Below are 24062 nucleotides of genomic sequence, written 5' to 3'. Positions count from 1 at the left end.
AGACATGCCATCTATGCTGCATCTGTCACACCTCATACCTTCGTGAACATGACACTCATCAAGTTGGCTTTTATCACAAGTGCCAGTGGAATATGCCATGCCACCATAAGACACATCCCTGTTGCTGCAACAATTTCTCCAGCCTTGAATGCACATGCTCATGCCCATTCACACACGCAGTCATGCAACCATACAGTTTATCTCTCAATCATTCACACACAAACCCAGAACTTTCACACTGCGTTCTCATTGACATGCACACTCACACCATGTACACCGTTCACACTGTACTCTTATTGATACCCAGACTTGCAGAGACACTCTCTGCCAAGCATGCATACATATACACCTACCTGCTCTGCTCCAACACTGGTCTCTAAAGTGCCTCCTCATCTTCTTTCCAGGCCTCTGGCTCCCCTTCGTGATGAAGACAGGTAGAGCATCCTAGTTCCTGACATGTGGGGTGGAGCTGGAGTGTCTGCATCTCACTGCCCCAAGAGACTTCAGTGTGCGGGGAGGTGAAAGTGCACCATCTACGCATATTCTAACCCGCAGTCCCAGTTTGCTTGCCCAATGGGCCATGCAAGGTTGTGGAAGAAAAATGCCCCAACCTTGAATGGCCCATTGGGTATGCAATCTGGGGAACAGACAATGTAAAGGTAAAGCATGTTTCCCTGCTTTTGGTGGCTCGTCCATAATGGGAACTGCCCCTGTGTGTAAGTGAGGGAAGGAGAATAATATTTGCCTGTATTTATTTCATTAAATATATTGAGTTTTTAAGGGGTTAAAGTGCTGGGGCTAACTGTCCAAAGCTAGGCAAAGAGGCTATCCCTAAGGGTTTCTTGGCTCACCCAGTGATAGCTGCGGTTAAGCGATCAAGGCCGGCTCTTCGGAGCCGAGTGGAAATGGCAATCCAGAATGACATAGCCTCGCTTTGACTGCAGGGATTTCCACATAGAAGACATTGCTCTCGAGCTGGAGTGCTGCAGATGCTTCCAGACCTGTAGCCCTTGTGTGGTAAAAGTCGATGAAATGTTGACTCTCATTACTAGTCTTGCCCAGTTTGATGCCACCATCACCCCATGATTAGAAATGATTCACCAGTTTCGTAAATTTGAAGTTAGATTATTAGATTTGTAATACTGTGAAGGAAAAAATATAATATAGAAAATACATTGCTTAATGTTTGCAATAGAATATTATGTAGGTGTTTTGCCTTTGAAAGGATTGAATACCAGGGTTGCCTTCAAAAGACCTGAGGTATTGGCCTATTTCAATACGATTTTGTTTGATATTTGTTAGTTGATATATTGACTGCTTATGAATTTCATTGTATACAATAAATTATACTGAATATCTTTTTCTTAATTTCCAGGAAGGTACTAAAAATTGGCTGCATTGTTAGGCCACTTCTTAAGTTACCTAGACCCCACATCTTTTAAAAGTTCCTTGACTACTTGCAAAGCTTAGTCTTGTCCTGGCGCTTCTTAGGCACCGTCCCAGATATACATTGTAACTCATTAGCCTTCTCTCGGTGAAGCACTGGCATTAGATGCTGGTGCGCCAAAGAGAAGAACAATGTTTCCTTTTTGTTTTTTTCTGGTTTGTAGCTTAGTTACTTAGGTTGTACGAGCCACGTGATTGGTGTCCCACGATTTTGCGACTTCATCTTGGGTTTGCAAAGGGATGGGGGTAGCAAGGCTTCCTTGATGGCAGGCTTTGTCAGTGGGTTGCGACTTGGGTGGTCCTGCTGGAATAAAGGAACATGACACCACTCATTGGTCTCTCTTAGTTAATAGGCGGCCCGGTATTGCCAGGACCAGAGTAGACCATCACTGTCGGGAAGCGCTTTTTAAAGTTACAGTTCAGGTGGGGCCATCTCACGATTCATTTTTGGCTTGTGTCTTCTCTGATATTTTGGGTCCTGTCTCCAGGTGTCAGCAAGTCATGCAGCAGTTTTAGGAGGTAATGGACCTGAGTAGGCAACCTAGTGTTGCATCAATTCCAACATCCTGACCGCCGCATATATATTTCACCTGCATCTTCCCAGGCTTTTTCTGAAGTGTCGATTCAAGATTGAATGCGGCACACAATTCACACACAGGTAACATCTGTTTCCGGCACCTGGAGCCCTCACTCTCTTAAGCAGTCAGTAGTTGTGACCATATATAGTCCCGTACATATCCGACTCGGTCATAAGAACAGTGTCTTGCCATTGAAATTTGTAATGACTATTAACAGGCGCTCCCAGGTTAGACACCGCCAGGGTACAGCAGTCTTTACTCCACTAGAATAATAGAAAAAGGCTACCACCAACAAGTGGAGCCCACACAGCCAGCCTAGACACATACACAGAGAAACGGTACTTGGCGCACTCTGAATCGGAGAGATATAGAGCCTGATTTATAAAAGTGCTTTCCAATGGTGCAATCCCACTGGAAAAGGCTTTGTAAATCAGGCCCACAAGGTCTCTAAGGGAGCTGACATGGTGTTCATCTATTGGATGAGACCTCAAACCAGGTAGGGCCAGCCTAAAATACACACAACGATGTGCGCCAGTGTCGCACTGTAGGGGTGGGCGAAATTATCGCTTGTAAGACTAAAATGGCGAACTGCGCCTCAAATTCTGTTTCACTTGGAGGGTAGTTGTTTACCTGCTTTGCCTTTTTTTCAGGTGAATTTTGTTCACCCGAAATCCTTTTTCCACCAAATTTCATTTTGCTGCCCTTTAAAGCGAAATGTTGTGCAAAAAAATGAACATTCAGACAGAAAACAATTTGAAATTTCTTTTTTTCCATGAAATTTCGTTACTAAATCCCAACACATATCATGGCCACTAGGACTGAGCGAACTTGTTAGATGCTGCTCAGCCAGCCACAAAAGCAAAATCTGTCAGATTTTGATCCGCTTAGTCCTGCCATGCTGACGTATGGAAAAGAGCCACGCAAAGTTTCTTGTGTTGCTGTGCGAACCTAGCGCGAATCGAAAAACCTGTGCAATGTTTCTTGTGCCGCTGCACAAACCTAGCATGAATCGGAAAAAAGGTGCAAAGTTTCTCATTTTGCTGGGCAAACCTAGCACGGATCGAAAAGAACTACGTAAAATTTCTCGTGTTGCTGCATGAAGCTAGCACATATCAAAAAACGGTGCAATATTTTTCGTGTCGCTGCACAATAATGGCACGGATTGAAAAAAGACCTGCATGAAGTTTCTTGCATCGCTGCACAAAACCAACATGAGAACAAAACAACACGCTTCTTCGTCAGATGGCAAAAAAGCGAAAAAAGGACCGTTTCGCTATTTCGTTGCCTACCCGGCGCTTCGCCCACCTCTAATGGCGACAACAAAACTACATTTGTGTCAAAACAATGTCATTTTCAGACGGGAAAAGGCAGAAAGTAAATTTTGTCCAGATTGGCAAATTTTTCCACAAAGTGAATTTCAGCCATGTCGCCCAACGCTTGCTGGATGGGACTTTTATCTTCAAAAGTGTGTTAAGCATTTTCCAGTTCACTGATACATTGCACTTAATAAATATTTCTCTGTTCCCCATAGTTTATCTCAATTTGTGCTGGGACCGAGGGGTTTTTCAAAAGAGTACTTTCAACAATACTCTGGGCCCTATGCATTTCAATGCAGTTGAAAGACAACTGCAACTGCAGAACACAAGTAGGACAGCAAGCAAGTAAGTGCATGTGACCAGACGTCCCGGTTTTGCCGGGACTGTCCCAGTATTTGGTGCCCTGTCCCCCTTTCTCAAAATTATGTTCCCATTGGAAACTGCAGAGGTCCCGGTTTTTTGTAGTAGGTCTTCATAGCTGGTGTTGTGGGGTCCCCCGTGCCTCGGGAACCGTCATGCACGCATGCACTCGCACACACGCACACAGCAGAGGAGGACACGGGACGCGCTGGTGGTCTGTACGCGTCCCGGCGCGAACTGCCGTACGGGCGCTGTTTATTTCAACTGCGCATGCGTGGCCGGGAACGAGGCCCACGCATGCGCGATAGTGGCGCTGGGACGTCACATCCCTTCTTTTTTTTAACAACAGAACAAAACAAACCTTTGGTGTATGGAACCGTTATAGTGAAACAAAACAGTCACATGACCATGATAACCGGTGACCACAAGTGTAAGTCACCCCTCGCTCAGTCCCCTGAGTCCAGGACATAGTCTTGAAGATGAGCTGGAGGTCTCCGGCTCCCACGCACCGGATATCTCGATGTGACCATAGGCAAAGGGCGGTCCGCCTCTGGTGCGGGTCCAGGATCCGATGAGGGGACGCCCTCCTGGGCCTCAGATGTTCCTTCCTGGCCCGAAGGGTCATTCAGGACCTGAGGTTCCGCCGGGACATCCACTTTCTTGAAAAAGGATCGATTGCGGGTAACGGTACCCCATTCACTGGCTGCGGTCACCATCGTGCCCTTCGCATGAGTCACTTTCCATGGGCGTGGTTCAAACGGTAAGGACAACTTTCCTTCCGGATGTCTATTCTTGACTAGTACGGAGTCCCGAACTCTCACTTCCTTTTCTTGTAATCCTCTGTGTTCACTCTCCTTCCGGTTGCGCACCGCTCGTTCTTCACGAACTTTATCATTGTCTATGACCCCCGGCCTCCTGTCCTCCGTTTCTGGTAACATCCCCCTCGGGCACTGCCCGAAGAGCGCCTCAGCTGGGGCAACCCCTGTGGATTGATGGGGAGTTGAGCGATACACTCGAAGAAACTCCACAATTCTTTTGACAAGATTTGTTCTGGGCGTGCCCAGTAATTGCAGGCTATTGGGGTGAAGTGGCGCAGAAGCTGGCAGGAAAGGGTGTCACGCTCAAAGTGGATTCAGCCTGGGCCTGCTTACTGGGGGGATATCCCAGAACGCGTAAACTTAGACATGTCGAGAAATTGAGAGATTTGGCTTATGTGCTTGCTAAACGTAGGATTGCCATGGGATGGAAGGAGTGTCATAAGCCACGATCGGAGGTCTGGTGGAGGGATCTCCAAAAATGGGCGGAGGCCGAGATGGCTGTGTGGCGGGATACCAGTATTGCAGGGGAGGAGGAGGAAATGTGCTCCCTCGCGGCATGGAAATTGTTGATAGCTGAACTGTTTGGAACGGGGTCGGCTCCAATTGAATCTGAGAGCGATGACGCCCCCCCGTTCACAGCGGACGCCAATGGTGAACACCATACAGGCTCATAGGGGGGAGGGAGGGGGATTGCAGTGCTGTTTGTTATCAAATGTGTTTATTTATGTTCTAGTTGTAATGTCGAGTGGTTTATATATAAAATAAAAATATATTTAAAAAAAAAAAAAAATTCTTTTGACAAGATTCTCACCTCTGCTGGCCGAGATCCGCATTACCTTGTTGAGCGTTCTCATCATCCTTTCGGCTTCGCCGTTGGCTCACGGCCATAGCGGGGAGACTCTTCTGTGTTGTATCCCCCTCTCTCGTAGATACTGCGCAAACTGGCTGCCAGTAAACGGTGGCCCATTGTCTGAGCAGATGGTATCCGGGAATCCATGCGCCGCAAACATTTTGTCCAACGCCGCCGTGGTGAACTCAGTCGCCGTTGACTCAACCACCTCTACCTCCGGGTACCGTGACCATTGACCGACGGCCACCAAAAAGTACATGCCTCGACCTGTCGAACCAAAGTCCACATGGACCGTACCCCACGGCTTCTCACTACGTTCCATCGAGCTAATGGGTGGAGATTTGTCACCCGGTGTCGACGCCTGGCAGACCAGACATCTCTTCACAAAGCTTTCAACTCTCGCCTCCAGATCGGGAAACCAGACTTTTGGCCTTAACCTAGCCTTCGTCTTGACGACACCCTGGTGTCCAATGTGTGCCAGCTCCAGCACACGCAGCCTTAGCTCCCTCGGGATGACGATCTGCTGGCCCCTGAGAAGCAGTCCATCGTCGGAAATCGACAACTCATCTCTCACCCTCCAGAGCGCTTGTAAGTCCTTCTGTGCTTCCTCCTGGCGCCTTGAGTTGTTCTGCAGCACTTCTCTCCAGTCCCCGCTTCTCACTGCTGCCTTGATGATGCCGAAGACTTCATCATTGGAGGACTCCGTCGCTACGGTGAGCCTCGATAGCGCCATGGGAAGTGCACCTTCTACCACTTGACATAGCAGACCCTTACAGTCCACTTCCCCATTTTCTACTTCTGCGTTCTCTTTGTTAGGGTGACGCGACAAATAGTCTGCGGGGTTGTTGGTCCCCAGCCTATATACAAGCTTTACCCCATATTCCATTAAGGCCAGCATCCACCTCTCGATTCGGGGCGGCGGCTTCGATGATGCGCCCGCCAGTATCGGCAGCAAAGGCTTGTGGTCGGTGACCACCACAACCGGCTTGCCCAAAATGTACAGGCGGAAGTGCCGACAGCCCCATAGGATGGCCAGTGCTTCCCTTTCTATCTGTGAGTATCTCATCTCGGTACTAGAAAGTGCTTTGATGGCATAGGCAATGGGTCTCATCTCGCCACGCTCATCCGGTTGCAGCAACACCGCACCTACACCAATGGGGCTGGCATCTACTACCACTTCTGACTCCACGGCCGGGTTGAAGTACGCCATGGTGTCTGCATCTGACAAAGCATTCTTGAGGGCCTGAAATGCCTCTTGTTCTCGGGACTCCCATTTCCACACCGCGTCGTTTCTTGTTAGAGCCCTGAGAGGCTCCGCATCGAAGCTAGTCCCCTGATAAAACGCCCACAATAGGTCACCATCCCCAAGAAGCTCCTTACCTCCGTGGGGGATTGTGGTGCCGCTGCCTCCTTTATGTCTCTGACCTTTGCCAGGTCTGGTGACACTCCTGCAGCCTGAAAGATGAAGCCGAAAAACCCTATCCGGTCTTTAAAAAATTCGCATTTTTGGCGATGTAAAGTGAGACCCAGTTCTTTCAACCTCCTTAGAGTACCTTCCAACCTTCTCAGGTGTTCCGCCTCAGAGTCTGCGAACACTAAGATGTCGTCACTCATGTTTATAACGCCTTGAAGGCCGGCTAGTGCCCCCCTAATAGTGTTCTGAAAAACTTCAGCCGCCGACGAGATGCCGAAGCTCAGGCGCTTAAATTGGTAGAGGCCTTCGTGGGTTGTGACGGTTGTAATAAATCTGGAGTCCGGGTGGAGTTCCAATTGGTGATAGCCGGCCCGTAGATCCAGCTTTGAGAACACACGTGCCCCTTGAAGTTCCCCCACAATGTCGTCCAGTGTTGGCGTTAAATGTCTCTCCCTCTTAATCGCGGCATTGGGGAGGCGCATATCAACGCAGATCCTTACCGCTCCTGGCTGCTTTGGTTTGGGAGCGACCACTATAGGTGAAACCCAGGGTGTGGGTCCCTCCACCCTATCAATAATATCCATGCTGATGAGCGACCTCAGCTCTTCCTCGACCTTCTCCCTGAGATGAAACGGGATCCTCCTATGCTTGAGGGCAACTGGTCTGATGGTGTCGTCAATGTGTAGCCTTATCGGGGGCGCCTTCAACTTCCCGACCCCTTCAAAGATGCCGGCATACTTGTCGAGCAGGCTCTCAATGTCCACTTGATACACCTCCAATGCATAATGCACCAAGTCGAGGGCTTCTGACGCGGCACAGCTGAGCAACGAATGGGGGCTCACGTCTGTGACAAAAAAATCGCGCCCTAATGATTTGGTCTCCCTTGGCGACTGGCGTGATAAACACCCCCTTGATGGGCAGTGGGGCATCCCCTCCAAAGGTGAATATCTTTGCTGCCGAACTGTCTAGTGGGGGAGGACCTGGCAACTTCTGATAATGGTCCTCGGCCAACACACATACTGAGGCGCCTGTATCAATCAAGACCTGTGTCGGCACACCTTGAATGGCCACCATGCATTTGGGCTGTCTCTTATTTCTAGCCCCAGAGGCCAGGTTTGAGATGAAGAACACCTCTTGCTCGTCCTCCTCTTCCTCTTCGGCCAGCTGCAGCCGCTGCATTTCTTGTTCAAGTGCCGCAATGCTCCTTTGCCTTCTGGGCCCACTACCACTACTCCTTGCTGGGCCTCTCGGCACAGAAATGAGAGCTGGAGCACGACACATCCAGGCGTAGTGCCCGGGCTTGCCGCACCGGCCGCACGACCTCGACCCGGCTGGGCATTCTTCTGCGTGGGGTAGGTCGTACCCACAAGATGGACACATTGACCCCGACTCGGGAGGATGACGAGTCTCTTGTCTTCTTTGCCCCCACTTGTCCTTTATTCTGGGTCTTTTACTTACGGCAAATGCATCTTCGGACGTGCCTGGATGCCTTGCAGCGTCCATTTTGGCGCCTCTCAAATCCGCCAGCTCATGTATTCTGCCACTGTCCAGGATTTGCAGCAGAGTCCACCCCGGTTCCCTTAGCACTTGCCTTCTTAACTTTCCGGAGTTACAGCCCTGGATGACTTGGTTCCGTATCATTAACTCGTCATTGTCCCACCGACACGTGGTGGCCATCAACCTCAACCTGGCGCAGAACTGATCAAGGGATTCTCCTTCTCTCTGCTTCTCGCCACAAAACAGAAACCTCTCGTAGTCAACATTTGAGAGAGGTATGAAATGTTTCTCCAGCGCAGTCTTGACAGTGCTGTACATCACCACCTGTAGGTTGCATGATTCGAAAATACGTAAGACGTCTAGCCCCGCAGAGTATAGCAGCGTGGCCCTCTTCGCATTATCATCGGTGATGCCGGTTGCTGTAAAGTACATCTCGAGTTTCTTAATCCAAAGCAACCACCTAGGCCCCAATTTGGATGGGGGACCAGACACATCAAACTCTTGCATTGGTAGCAGAGACCCTTGTTGTGGCATCATTGTACCTGTCGCAGTTCCTGCCTCCCCATCGCTGTCTGCCATGATTTCAGGTCGCACAGGCACCTCCTGGTGTCACAGAGGCCGCAAACCTTACTTGGGGGCTCTCTTGCGTTGTTGAAGCTGCTGCCAGATGGTTGCCCACTGTGTCTTGTCTTGGGTTCCTTTCCTAGAAGTGTCAGTTGTCCGGAGAAAAAAGGAGTCGTCCCCGGGTTATGGGGAACAACCAAGGTTCCAAAAATTGACTGTAGTATCTGTGCAGCGGCGCACAAGCACCTTTTCAGGCCGCTACTGCTGCACAAGCATCACGGGATCATTCGTGTCGGGTCCGTGTCTCGCTACGACACGTAGCACTGCCGATTCTACGCTTGCCGTGAGTTCGTGCAAATGTTGCCGTGGCGATATTTCCCCTCGTCGCCAGTTGTTGTGGGGTCCCCCGTGCCTCGGGGAACCGTCATGCACGCATGCACTCACATACACGCACACAGCAAAGGAGGACACGGGACGCGCTGGTGGTCTGTACGCGTCCCGGCGCGAACTGCCGCACGGGCGCAGTTTATTTCAACTGCGCATGCGTGGCCGGGAACGAGGCCCACGCATGCGCGATAGTGGTGCTGGGACGTCACAGCTGGCAGGCAGGAATAGGCATAGAAGAAATGTTGCATTTTCCAGTTCAAGATAGTGTTCGTTTATGATAAATGTACCATGATATGTGTTTATTTGAATAGTAACACTCAAACCCCCTTCTCCTACAAACGCCACTCAAGTGCAGTGCCTTGACAGCCGCTTTCAAGTGTTAGTCCTACTTTTGTGTTAGTTGCCCTGTCGCGGTTTTTAACTTTTTGAATCTGGTCACCATAATGCAGCAGCAGCTCCATGTCACAGCACAGCACGATGCAACCAGTGCTCTGGTATAGATAGCTCCGCCAGGGTCATGCCGGCGACATGCCCTTGCGCTGAGCAAGCTGCAATGAGACCAAAAGGGTAATTCATCCGGATCCCTGTTACGGGCAACCTATCTACGCAGCCCTGGCTGCTTCAAAAAACCATTGCGCCTGCGTGCTTTACCTAAACGTAATATGGGCCTTTTCACATAAGCAGCGCTGTGTGTAATTAGTACGATTGTTGTGTTCAATGGTGTTTCTGCGCTGTAGTGTTAACTAATTGCAGAGGGAGGCTTTGAAAACCGCGGCCATGAACTGGCAGAGTAACATGCGCCATGTTTGTTTTTCTCCGTTTTACTGCATGTTACCTTTCTTCCCTATCCGTGTTGAAGTGTATAGGCAGAGTATGATTTTGTTTGACGGTGCTTTCTTCTTCCCTCTGCAACACGAACCCTTTTGCCCTACGCAGCAGCCGCGCGCCCTGCGACTGAACTTAAGAAACCTTATCGCGGGCCGAGTCAGCACTATCACAGAATGTCCAGTCATAGCATGGCATGTTTGTGATTGATGGGTGTTGTCTCTCCCTGCACGGTTCCTCTCCAAACACACATTTAAGTTCCCTCCTTGGCATGTCGCTTAAAAGGAAAAGCTGGAAAAAGATATTAAAAGTTTATTATGCAATTTAGAAATGGCTTTTTCAAAGAAATCCCACTGACCTAACCTTTTTAGGCACTTAAGGGGAAAGGTGCGTGAGAGAAGGGGCTTTCAACCTTTAATTTCAGCAAGAATTTGACAGCTAATAGTTTGGGATTTTGTGTAGGTACTGTATTATATCATATACCATGTGCAATGGTGGGCGTATGCTTAACAAAAGTTTATGTCAAGGATACAGATTATTCGAAGGGCCCTCACTGGGTTGAGGACTTGAACCAACCAGGGTTCTTGCTAGCAAGTACCTAAAATGAAATTGGCGCTGAATGAAAAAGGGGCATCCCGATAAATATTCCTGCGTTCGAATCAACATTGTGGGGGGGCTGAGCCTTTGTGCAAACCTTGCCAAGGGGCAGAAGTGGACTGGGGCACCCGGGACCTTTATGCACAACCAGTAATGCAGCGGGCAATGGAGAACCAATGTAAAATAACTGTAGCAAATGAAACTCATTCACAATAAAGTAGCAGACCTAATGCACTGTCCTTCCGTATGGCGTGGCAGTCTGGAGCCATTGTGTTTGAAATGTAGTGATGTGGTTATTTCTTTGGCTCATAAGTGATCAGGTTTTGAGGCCTTCTGCAATGGCTGCATGTTATTATTAGCCTGGAGAACAGGAACAGGAGAGGAGAGTACCCTTACATTTTGTGCTTAACTTCCACAGCCAGGGTCTACAGGCAAGGTGGCTGAGATGAACTTTGAGCATTCTTAAATGAGCTTGGGTTTTCATTGGTGGCTCCTCTGAGAGTAATACCCTTGACCTGGATGCCTGGGCATTCCAGAGGCCTGCTAGGAGCTTCAATGGGATGGTTATAGTGGCATTTGAGTCTGGGTTCTTTTTGGGCCTGGCTACCCTTCTCAGCCAGTGCTGCAGTTAGCAGCGGGGGTTCTTGGGTTCATCAGGGGTGTAGAGTTCTCTTTCTATCTTACATTTGTACTCTTTGAGCGTTATGACCCTTTTCATGAACTAAGTTCCACTTAGGTGAATCATTTATTTATTAAGGTGATTCGTGAAGTGTGACCTGTCACCCTCTGGCTGCTTAGTGTGTGGGTCTATCAGCCGTGTGGGAATGCAGGTGGTGGGTGTGCATCAATGTGCAGCATGAGCGTGTATATGCAATGTGTGGGTGCATGCACAGAATGAGGGTGCATGTGCAGTCTGAATATGCAGAATCAGTGTGTATCTGGAGTGTGAGCATGCATGTGCTGTGCAAGTGTGTATGTGAAGTGTGTGGGTGCATGTGCAGTGGATGGGTGTGTTTGCAATGAGTAGGTCTATGAACACTGTGAGGTTAAGTGCATTTGATGTGTATGTTAAGTGTGAGATTGCATGCACAATGTGAGTGTGTGTATTGACTTTATTAACTATTTGTTTTGGGCCTTATTTTTCAGCTCTAGGTTGTACTTCTCTCACTGGCTGATGTCCTCTGCACATCAGCCTGAGGATCTATGATCAGTTTGCCTGGTTCGGTGAATGGATGTATATGCAATGAGGCAGTTTGTGCAATGCACGGACATATTCACACACTGCACATACACGGACACACTGCATATACCCTTTTTTTAACCTGTCTGGGCCAGGAAGGGCTGGATTCCCTGTTGCAAAGCCTATAGACACAAAACCATCACGTGTCGCACTCTGACCACAGTTGCTGCCAATCTCACACTTGTTGGTCACCATGGACTACGCAGGCACCAGCAGGTCCATCATGCCTCATGCTCACACAACTCCACACAGATTTACCTAATCATGACACATGCGTCGACAACCCAGAATAGCAACGATGCTGCTTGTAAAGACCCATTCTGAAGTCCAATACGTGACCGACATCTCAGACCTCATCTCATCCCTTAATATTAATGCTGTTAGCTGTGGTCGCTCCAATATCTTCACATGTGCTGTATGACCTGCTCAGTTCACAGGATACAGTATACAACATTTGGAAATAGTGGGAAAAATCAGTGGTGGCCATGCACTGATTCACAAGACGATATGGCAGTGCATTCAGCAGGTAACTGCCAGACTGTGGTCTATGGAGCTCCTCACATGCCACTTGCCCAGTGAGCATGACTTTGATTTGATATGTCATTTCATCTCATCTACCATTGCCAGATGCCGCCGCAGGCTTTTTGGATGATATCACTGATCCAGAGGCATTGCTAGAAGGGTCTGGGGGAGGGGACCTGAGGGGGCTATAGCCCCAGGTCTTTTGGTTGGATCCCTGAATCGATGCTCAGCGGCTACAGACAAAAGGCTAGGTGGCCCCGAATCCCGACAGTCCCTACATTAGGATATCCCTGGATCTTTTCCAGACCTAGCAACACCCCTGCATTGACCTGATGTCGGCGACCTCAATCACCAAAACAAATCATATTTTTCCAGGGCTACAAAAAATAATCTGAGAGGCTCACATGGAATTCATTGAAAACATGGATATGAAATAGACCATTTAATGCCTCACCGTATATAAGAACAATAAGCTTGACCTAATCCTGTCTTGATCCATGCACATAAAATACCATGGACCTATTGCTTGGGACTGGTCAAGGCACGCCACCATCCTAGTCTTTATTCTCCCTGATACCCAACAACAAAGGACAACAACCACCCACCTCAATTGCCTGCTGCTCCTTTAGGGACTAACCCGCAGAAGCCCCTGTATTAACCCACACCCCCTGACACCCATTGCATGCCCCACAATGGACGTCAATCTCTCCTTGCCTCCTTAAACTATAACATAGAAACATTAACCCAAGTATAATGCGCTCTTTCCCATAATTAAATCAGACGTTGATATTAATACATTTTAATATTGTTTTCTGAAGGAATGACATTTAAAAAAAGACAATACACTACAGTCTGCAGTTTAAAAACGTTATTCATCACATTAAATCAATGGTATTCAAACAATAGACAATCATTCATTATATGCCCATTCTTTGGATTCACTTTGTACATGCATATGCAGATTCAGGCCACTTGCCTCTGTTTTAGGTTCTTTTATTATTATTATTTATCATGTGCTTAATACATCTCATTCCACAGAATTCAAATATTCCATGTAATGATTACAGTTTTACTCCAATATTCTGTTGATCCAATCATTTTGAATTATATATAGGACTAAGTACCTCCTACCGTATGTTATAAGGATATTGCAAATCACCAAGGAATTTGTGAGAAACCAGAAGGTGCCTCACCTGCTATTCCCTGGGGATCTGCCATCCAGGTGGCCAGGAAACAGCCATTGCTTTTGGATCCGGTTCCTGGTGGTGGACCAGTTCACGAGGATCACCTGGATGAAGGGTCTTCGGGGAGTGGAAGTGGGACACTGAAAAGAAAGCTTCCTTGTAACACCTTTTCCCCATCCTACCAGGTAGGATACCCAGGCACTCAACTCCCCCTTTCCCGACACAAACACCTTCTCACTGACAGTTCACCATGAGCGACAACGGACTAACACCAGAGCCTTATACCCGACATGTCCCAACACCATGGTCAGGTAAGGTCAGGCAATTACGGATCATTACACACACCTGACTTCCATCACACTTCCATCACACTTCCCCACATGGATTGGAAAGTAAGAAATCTAAGACCAGAAATGAAGGCTGATCAAACCTGCACAGTGTGTCGGAGGTACCCGGGGCTCTCCCGCATTGGCAACATTGTATAAAGACAACAGTGTGTGAGGCGTTTGTAAGGAGCGACGCAAATAATTGGAAACCAAAAGTAGTAGTTTAACTTTATAATTGAACTTTGGGAGGCCAAGAAAAGATACCATACACAGAGTGGTTCGGCAGTACGTGGGTGCTCATTCCAAAGTCTCTGTTAGGTATCCAACTGATGCTGCGTGTGAGAAAAAGAAATATTGAGATTGAAGTGGTCATTCAACGGGTCAAGCTAAACCTAGTGCACATTTGAAAGTCTTCGATAGTTTAATGTACAGCACAATTAGTCCGAGCCCAGCTGAGGGAGACTAATTGAGTGAATGAAAGGGATCTGAGCCGAGAAGAGGGGGATCCAACGTTGAACTTTTGTTTTGAAAAGGATCTGACCCCGGCTGAGGAGGACAAAAGGAGAACACCCAAATTTAACAGGTTTGTTTGCATGTTGTTTCTTTTCGTACACCAGGCCCTCTAAGTCAAGAGACTTGCAAGAAGAGGCTTGGACACAGAAGGTCATTAAATGCAAAAATAGAACTGTATCCTCGTGCTGCAAAAGCCAGAGTGTGTGCTTTGCTCGAGTGAACCGTCCTTGCTCCATGCTCAAAACGTGGGCAAGGTAGGCCAACGGGCCGAACATCCTGACTGTTCATTTTGTGAAGACTTCTTTCTTTTTTCGTGAACATCACTCCACATTATTTGTAAATTAGTGGTAAGGATTGGCAATAGTTTTTTTTAGTATAGGCCCTTTTATTTTGACATGACTCCACTAGGACTGCATTATTATTATTTGATGGTCGTAGCTTGTTTCCATCTGTAGATTTAGGATTAGATAGGTGTTTATCACACCCTTGCGAAATTTCAATAAACACTATTGAACTGTAGTCACTTGTGTCTGACTTCCTGTTGATACCATGCCTTCCTTACAAATGCCATGACCATATAGAGTAACAAGGCCAAAGGCTGGGTTTCTTTGTAAGGTCTTGGAACTCTGGTATCACTTGCACATATCCCTTTTACGTTTAGTAGGGGGCATTTCACTCCGTATAATACATGGCCACACACTCATCTCCTTCACTAACTGGCTCTTGCTAAATCTAATGTAAGAGATCTTCCATTTGCTGTTCGATATAATTCATCTAGAATGTGTTTGGATTTAGAAATATAACATGCAGCATGTAATTTGTTGCAGGGAAATAGTTTTAGCAGTTTAATAAAAGGAACATTTTTTTTTCTTTTTGTGCTTTAAAATGAGTAGAAACATGCTGTTTCTTGCTCCGATGTATTACACTCCAGAAGTGTACAAATTAAACAATCTACCACAAACAACCCTTTGTAAATTACTGTCTGTAAAGTGTCACAGAAAACTATTTAACAAGCACATAATTTGAAAAGCTTACCACAGCTTTATTTGAGTGCTGCAGTGCAGCTGGAGTTCTGTTATGTTATGTTACAAAATGTTATAAAAGCGCAACATTCGCCCAAGTGCATCTTGGAGCCCGAGGGGATCTTCTGCTCTGTGCTAGCTCAAGCAGCAGGCATTGTGATATCACAACTGAAGCGTAACAACTGATCACAGAGCAGTTGTGATGTCACAACTAGCCTTTGATAAGAAAATGTTTTCCAGGCTTTTATACTGATATTGCAGGCTGCCATTCATTATATCGTGTTTTTCCTTTTGTTAACACAAATCAAAAAATGTAATACAGTTATGAAAAGGTTTTACAAGTTTCGCTTGTTGCTTATTTTTCTAAAGACAGAACAATTTATGGACAATCAGTCTTCATGAATTGATATGTTGTAGTTAATTTTTGATTTCTAATTGAGAATGGATTGCCCCAGCTTAGATTGATTATAGATCTGGCCTTGAGTTTTAATCAATCGTGGACAGTCAATATAATTGCATGAAAAATTTGAGGTAATTTGCCAACCTTTGCGTCAGTATTAGCATACATTTGTGTGCATAGGTAATGCCTGAAATGCATGGGTTTGTAGCAAGAATTTGTTTACAAGCTAGAAGTTGTTTACCAACACGTGTTTCGCTGGCTCCAGGGGGTTTCAAGGCCACCACTATACATTTGAAGGGTGTTGGTAGATCATCTAATGATCGTATGACATTTTATAATACGAACGATATTTTCACAGATTGACGGAGAGAAAAAGACAAAGGGGGACACAAAAAACAAATGGGAGCTTAATATTATTTTGCACGTATTCAATTGCGTTGTATTGCTTCTTAGGAGTTTGAATTTGTGGTTAGTAATGACTTCTTTACACTTTATTGCTACATTCATCCTATGTATTTGGTCTGCAATAGAATCAGTGATTCATTGTTTATTCAATTTTAGACCACAGAGCTATTTTAACCCTGCATAGCATATTGAAACTATCCTTCATTTTTAAATGGATGTTCCAGTATTCAATATGTTGCTAAGTTCTCCTTATTTTTCAACTTGTTTTTATGGGTCGTCATTGATATGGATTGTTACCTGTAATGATCCAATAATATTGAGTAGTATTTGGTCATACTTTATTGTATATTCTAAAAGTGGAGGGAGCCATGGTTACTCACCTGCTTCTTAATGTGGGTGATGGATTGGTAGTTGAGTCCATTCTCAGCGGTTCCCATGGTCGTTATTACATTTTTCTATTATATCTGTTAAAAAAGGAAATGTGGAACATAATATGAGTTATAAGGTATATTAATATTAGGAATAGTTTCCCAAACGTTATACAGTCTTTATGTTATCTACAACCAATTGACTTGCTATTTGAGGGGCAATAACTTTCTGTGCGTGCTTCCCAAATTTCTATGGAATTCTGCAGTCATAATGGAAGATCCACGTTCAAATATAATGGCATCATTTCACATTTTGTCATTCCGCATGATATCATCACGTCAACATGTGATGTCATAGGATCGGACACGTAGTTTTCATTTATCTGGAGAATCCTTCTATTATGCTCTAATACCTCAAGTGTATGTATTCTCTTCAGGAATCAGTGATCCTCACACTGAACAGGACAAACACTGAGGACTGGATGGGAGAGATCTCCACCAATCAACTATCTATAAACAGGACCAACACTGAGGACCAAATAGAAGACCTTGCAACCAATCAACTATCAGTCATCAAACTCTCCGGACATGCACTTACACATGCTAAACAGTCTGTTCTTTCCAAGGGACTGATCTTATGCCCCAGCAAGTAACCAGACAAAATTCAACTCTGCAGGGAAATTGAAGACTAAATTTGACACTTGCATTGGAGGATAAATCAAATATCAGATTCATAGGTTTGCAACAAGCGAACCTAGGCAAAAGAGGGGGAGACAGAATCAAACTCCCAGACAAGCGGAAGCTAGACTCATTTGTTACCACAACACAACAGTTATGGGATTGAACTCTGACGATTAAATGGTCTCCTTCCTCTAAGGAGCACTATTGTGAGACATTTAACAATCAGTATCGAATTATGAGTCCACTTCCCTTTTGATCAGGCATTGTCAAAGCATTTGCGATTCATCTGCAATCTGATGTTAACATTGTTTGATACGACAGGAACATCAAAAGTTTGTATAAATGTAATGTAATGTATCAACTATACCAACAAACATCATGAACCAATAGGATTTTTTTTACATTGCATCTGCTGCCATTCAGGGACGATTAGTAATGCGTAACCCATTGTGCAGCAATTCAGCACAGAGATGCTAAGAAAGCTAACAGAATGAGTATACACAACACGCAACCCCAGACATAATCTTTGGATTATTAACACTGTTAACCACTTACTGAATTTTAATAGCCTAGAAGATCATATTTGTTCAAGTTCTGTAACAAGTTAACTTACTGCATTTATTTGCATTTTTAAAGCGCTCACACAGCCCGGGGGCATCGAGGCACTGTTTCTTGAATATGTCTTAGTTGCGTATTTATAACACGCTTAATACCCAGAGAATTCTAAGCGCGGACCCGGGGATCGAAGCTGTGTTGCTTCGTGTCATCTTATTTCCAAGGCAAGCACGTTGCTGCTGAGCTATCCTCCCGGGACATTAAAATATTAGAAAGGGGACAAGGACCATATGGGAAATACTCAACATACGTAAATACACAAGCATTTTTGAAATATTAGGCATTGCAATAAGCAACTGTATGTTTTTCCAACATGGCGGCCGCCATACATACCTAGAATGGATGCCACCAAGTAAGCGCGACATTGCCATGACAACGTGGACTAACGCTTCGGGTTGCCACAACAACAGTTACAACTAAGGAACATGTCGCCGGTATCTCGCTGCACCAAGAACAACGTGGCTGAGGGATCTACTCCTGTTAATACAGTAAGAGATAATCTCTGGAATCCCATATTACTTTGAACGTTCGGTTATCACCTCTGCTGCAATATAATTAATGACTAATATAAGAGCAGCCCTTATAACGTGCTCGGGTGAGCAACATACAAGAGCAATTTAAACGCAAACGTTTTTGCTTGAAAGAAGTTCACAAAAAACTTGAGTTGAACAGAACGCACTGCGTGTGCCTTTTCAGATATATGTTTAAACAATAATTATTATAAGTGCTGCATTTATAACCTGCTCGGTTGAGCATTACACAAGAGTGAATAAACGTGAATGATGTTTCCTTAATTAAGTTCACAATTAACACAAGTTGAAGAGAATGCACTACAAGTGCCTTGTTGGATCTATGTTGAAACGTTCTGAAGACTTCTATTATTATCGGAGCGGTCTTCGGAAGTATGGATATTTGGGCATATGCACATAGTTTAATTAAGGACACAGGATCCTAAGCACCACTCTGGTGTCTCTCTAGTGCAATCTTTCAGGCATAATGCATAGAAAATTAGAGACACTTACACAATACGCTTTAGTAATAGGACCAAATGGCAGGCAGATGCACCTCTGCACACCATTGGGATTTAATTGGGATATAATCAGACGTCAGAATACCCAGGTTATAATCACTCATAGATTCACTAACCCATACGTCTTCAAACTTCCAATTGTAGCCGTACGGGGATTGAACCCTTCACAAAAACACATGAACCTACATTTGTAGCCAATCATGGATGGTAAGCGCAAAGCAATTTGGTTCTAGATACTGTTCCAATACAATTTTTGCTACAAGAACAGCATACAGAGCTATGGGTTAAATTGAACTGATGTTTTCTTACGTTTTTCTCTCCACTCTCTGTCCTCACCCCTAACAATCCTCCCTACAACCCCATTCTTATTTTCTGTCGAATTATGATTTTGCTCTGGCTTGATATTTGATTTTGATGACAATATGCTTTTTCTTATGTGTATGTGTTGTATTATATCTGCAAAATACGCATATGTATCAATCACTGGTATTAGCTTTTCACTATGCTCAGATTTGAGAAAGGCTCAAACAAAGCCGAAACACGTGTCATCTATGAGGGCAGTTTGTTAATGGATAATTGAAGATACTAAGTTACCATAACTTGGTGCAAGTCTCCAGGAGTCTCTTCCTTCATTTCGTGCATTCAAGTGGCTCACTCTTTCCCGCCACCTACTCCAGGGAGACGCAACAACAGTTCTAAAGATCATTTGCTACAAGTATTGACAATAATACAGCAACAACAGTAAAATATTTGTGTTGCAGGCAGAAGACCAGGCTTAGGGAAAGAAAAAATTATTTGGTCGTTCTTCTGGTTAAGTCTCGCAGAGGTGTTTTGACTACAAGGCGACGCTGTAGGTACAGATTGAGTATGACAAATATTGGTATCCCCTGTTAGGAGGCAGGACGACAGCTGTGGTAATATGTCAGGGTTTGTTAAAATGTCTGTGTGATGAAAAAATAGAGTTGTGAGCTTTGTCAGTGATTTCTATCATTTCCCTTATGACACGGGGGAAGCCTCACGTAGTGTGAGACATAAGGAGCTGTCTTTAGACAGACTGACTCTAAATAGAGATGACGAAGAGAGAAGTTGCACGATTGGGCACAAGAAATGTCAGACGAAGAAAGGGAAGCCTTCCATGGGAAAGAAAGAGATTACCTATGTGGTTCTGAGGGATGCTTTTCTATGAATAAGGAAGTAAGATGGTCGGACGTAAACATGCCTGTGTCTAAGGCGTCGGAGCCATTGACACAGTCAGACCGACCTAAGGGTCAACTCCACGGTCAGAGGGGTGAGTCGCTGCCTTATGTAAGCAGATTAAGATTGTTGCCGGGTAGACATCGATGTGGTAATATTGTCCCTGCAGTGGACAGACAAATGATGAGAGAAGAGAATGAGTTTGGGGCATCTCAGTTTCTCTTGTTAGGAAAAGGTGGGGTCAGACCACTGTATGTACCGTGGCCCCAGAGGGACAAGGATAATTTAAGGTGTAAACTCCCAATTTTAACTTCTGGCGCTGGGAAATGGATACATGAATTAGAAAAATTGATGGGAGGAAACATGTTGGCAATAGGGGACATTAAGGGTCTTTTAATCGCCATACTTGCTGAGAGAGCTGATGACGTGTGGACAAGGGCCGGATATGCTGGTGTGACTACAGTCAACACTGCTTACAATGGAGCACCGTTCAATAACTGTAGAGCGGCAGTCTGGAAAACACTTGGAGTACTGTATCCAGACACGTCCGATATGGGAGGTATTATGACGAAAAATATAAGGATGGAGATTTTCAGAAATCTTGGGTGTTGGAAACGCGTGAATCTTGGGGAAAATCTATACCTGTAATGATTATCAATAGGGGTTGCTCGGCATAGCCTGATTCCAACATGGCTGTGCTATCAATCGGCTGCAACAACAGCAGCAGTCTAGTGGTTGACCCCCATGATGCACTGCGACACACTCAGGTCGCTTCCTCTTCAGGATATTACCAAGCAACACCACAGAGTTGCTACTCTCTTAGGAGCCCACAAACGCTACGTAAGTTCGTGTCAGGGAATTGTTCTTTCTTGACTTTAACTTGCTTACTTATCCGCTTCTTACATCTAACCTTCAAACCTTTTGCCTTCTTCCTTTGACTTACGTAGGACACAATCACATCCATAAGCATTGTACTACTGGAGTCGCCCGAGTTCGAGTTTTGTGAGCCCCGCCCATTTAGCACACGGCTTGCATTCTGTCACTGGTTCCTTGTTGGTAGGCAGTTTCCTCAGCTTAAGAGTAACGTAGATTCCGTGCGGGTTCAGAAAGGCTTACTTTCAGTGCTCTCTTCCGCCGCAGTTAAAGATCTCTGTCAGCGTTGTCCAGAAGTGCAGCAAGATCCTTGAGGACAGCCTCCAAGAGGATTTGTTCATTCCGCAATCGGGTAGGCTGAAATTATCAGTCATTCCGATTACGTTAGTCTAACTATAGAATAGATCTCTAGCTCCTCTAGCATAGCTATAAGCCTTGATCCTCATCTTTCTTCTCAATCCTCTCCAGTGAACCTGTTTTTCCTAAGAATTTGGCCTTCCACAACCAAACAACCCTCTTCTACCCTAACTCGTGGTAGGAATTCAGTACTTCTGCATATATATCCTAAACCACATAGTACCATAGAGGTAATATCTCTATTTTCTTTTCTACATATCAGCTATTCTGGCACTTTGGGTCAGAACCAGTTCCTCTAGATCTACACTAGACATCCAAGATAGACCTGCATTCCACGCCGGGTCATCTCACGGTGACAACGTAGCCTAGCAGCTCTCCCCAGGGTTTTTTCCCCCATGAGGGTTTCCCTGAGAGCCTCCCGGTGATCAAGCTTCTGTGCCGGGCTACCTGGGGGTTCTCAGGGGGATTTCTAAATACAACTGGAAACGGTACAGAGCTCCTGCACCAACCGGACCAGCTGCTGACATCAGTTTTCATCCATTTTTCAAGCCACAGGTAGGTGTCTTGTGGGTCTGTCCGTGTCTCACTTGGGAGGCATATGTTCTTAGCATAACAATACCAGTGTTCTATCATATATTATGCCAAGGGCTGCCAGTACAGAAGCAGCTCAAGAGGTTTGTGGGGATAGAGGCTGAACCGTGGTCAGAAATTCAGCTGACCATTGCGCATTACTGCAGACTCTTGCAAGAAAAGAATCGCAAAAAATATGATGCTCGCAAAGGTGAGGGGGCAAAGTTAGTGCAGAAAAAACGATCCAAATACGCCATTGAAGGGGCGAGGCGATGTTGACGAGTGTAGATGGATCGAATTCACAGCAGATTGCAAGTATGCCACAGGTGAATAACCAAAGACAGTTTGACCAGAGTAATAATGGTTTTACTCCGGGAGGAAGGGGATTTAGAGGACGAGGTTGGCAAGGTTCTCAAGGGAATTGGCAGAGTAATTAGGGAAGTTTTCAGAATAACCAAGGTGGGTTTCAAAATATTCAAAATGGTAATCAAAGTATACAAAATGGGCAGGTTGGGAGACCACTGCCTATATGTTGGACATGCGGAATCACAGGGCATTTTTCTTGCATGTGTAGAAGTAAAGGGTTCATGCAAAATGGCCAGTTTTCAAGAGGGGGGATGTCAAATCCACCTGCATATTTGCAGCAGAGTGAAGATGGATTTGCACAGAATCAAACAGTGCAGCAGTAAGCGCCGAGAGCACAGCAAGGTTTACAACCACAGCAGGTAGCAGTTAGTCTGCCACAAGGACAGTCGCAGCAATCGCCTATGCAGCTTCAGCAAACCATGAACACAGGTCAGTTTATGATATGATATGATATGATAGTTTATTTATATAGCGCCTATACACAATGTGTTTCAAAGCGCTTCAAGGCAAGGGAGGGAACAAGGGAAAATACAACGGGTGTAACGCGCTCATGTATGCGAGAGGGAAAATGTTCAATGTCTGGCAATGCCATGAATACTCAGGGGTTCACAGGAGCCACAAGCAGAGTTCCTTTGACTGAAGAATTACCCGTTTCTATAGGAGAATGTGACATGAAGGTGCCACTGCTATATTCGAGGCAAACACCTGTCAATATATTGGCAAGAGATGTAATGACTAAGTTGAATATGACAATCTCGTTCACTGATGAAGGTATAGTGTGTTCAACACTAGGAATGCATTATGTAACCGTGTGCGAAATGATTATGGCATATGCAGGACAACAAGCGATGAGAGCAATTCCATTAGAACCAGAGGTGTTTCAATATGGGGTACGCATTCTGTTGTCAGGGTTACCAGGCCTAACGGGCAGACCAATGAGAACTCCAGATGAATTTTTGTTTAGACCACGAATACCTATGCTCGAAGAAAAGGGACGAGTTTTTCCCTTAATGATACAAGCATCCACAATACGAGGGGAAATGGCTGTGCTTGATGGACATGATGGACATGATGATGAAGGAAAACAATGGCGCGCAGTGATCCATCAGGGAGGGTTACAGATTAACTGACATCACTGATGAAGATCTGTTTGGAGATAATTCATCTGATGACGATGCAATATTTGAGACGTGCATTACTTATTGGGTAAGAGTAATTAAAGAGAATTTCCTCAGAAAATGATGATAGTACAAAAACATCCCGAATATTTTGATGAAGATATGGCAAAATTGCCAGTTTCATTATGGACCACCGGCCCTTATGACGTAGGCTTACTAAAGGGGGTTGGAGAAGTGAAGATTAAATTGAAACCAGGAGCAATTTTACCTCGAACACGGCAATATGCCATGTCTCGAGAGGCAGATGAAGGAATTTTTAAGACAATTTCCCCATGATGGAACAGGGTATCTTAGTGACGTCGGAGTCACCCTGTAATACTGCGGTGTATCCTATCAAAAAATCTAAGGGGGGGTCTTGGAAACTAAATCAAGATTTAAGGCTGATAAACCAAATTGTAGAAGCCGAGTTCCCTCTAGTTCCTAACCCGTCTACAATCCTATGTAATATACCTGTTGACGCATGATATTTTACGGTGATTGATTTAAAAAATGAGTTTTTCTTAATCCCATTGCATAAAGACTTGCAGGAACTGACGTTATTTACATTCAGACAAACTTGCCTGAAA

Source organism: Ambystoma mexicanum, chromosome 4q (genome assembly GCF_040938575.1).
Source record: "Ambystoma mexicanum isolate Mex_15411 chromosome 4q, UKY_AmexF1_1, whole genome shotgun sequence".
Classification (NCBI taxonomy): domain Eukaryota; kingdom Metazoa; phylum Chordata; class Amphibia; order Caudata; family Ambystomatidae; genus Ambystoma; species Ambystoma mexicanum.
Note: the sequence above shows the minus strand (reverse complement) of the source record.